This window comes from Camelus ferus, chromosome 3, assembly GCF_009834535.1.
Source record: "Camelus ferus isolate YT-003-E chromosome 3, BCGSAC_Cfer_1.0, whole genome shotgun sequence".
NCBI lineage: Eukaryota > Metazoa > Chordata > Mammalia > Artiodactyla > Camelidae > Camelus > Camelus ferus.
In genome coordinates, this window is record NC_045698.1 from 80,765,041 (window position 1) to 80,765,762 (window position 722).

Genomic DNA, 722 nt, shown 5'->3' on the forward strand with positions numbered 1-722 from the left:
CAAACAAGCAAGGGAACCCGCAGTGTGAAAACCAAACAGCGCTTATCTTGTCACTGAAATCTAGGTCATTCCTAGAGCAACTAATATGTTACCATGAATTAGTTATAAGGGAAAAGAATGACCCCAAGTTGAAATATGGGATGATGTTTATCTTTTATCTTTCTAACTGTTACTGGTTTTGTTCTCACATACTCTGAATCAAAAGTTAAAATATGTTTTACAGAGTTGAAGGAGGTCCAATATGTTGAAAATATGATCCATAATTTATCTCTAACATCATTTAAATGTGCATGTCTCTTCCACTTAAAATAATCATTTTGTCCCAAACCTGCGGCCAGCTACAATGAAATTTTTATGCATGAACCCTTGGACTTGTTCATGGTATCTGTTTCATTTATTATAGCTGATACAGTAAAAAAAAATGGATATTGTGTATATTTCTAATATAAAATTTTTTATGACCAACATTTAAAAAATGCTGGCTGTCTCCCAGATCCTGTGCTCAGCACCTGCACCAGTTCACTTAATACTGAGAATAGTCCTACAAAGAGGCTTGTATATTTTCCCTGATTTAGGTGGAGAAATGGACATACAGAGAAGCCGAGTTGCTGCAGGCAGTACAGTGAGTCATAGTGGAGCTGGGATGTAAAGCCAGCATCCCCTGACCCATAACTTGAGCTCTTATTCATCATCCCTTGAGTGATATGCAGTAAATTATTTAC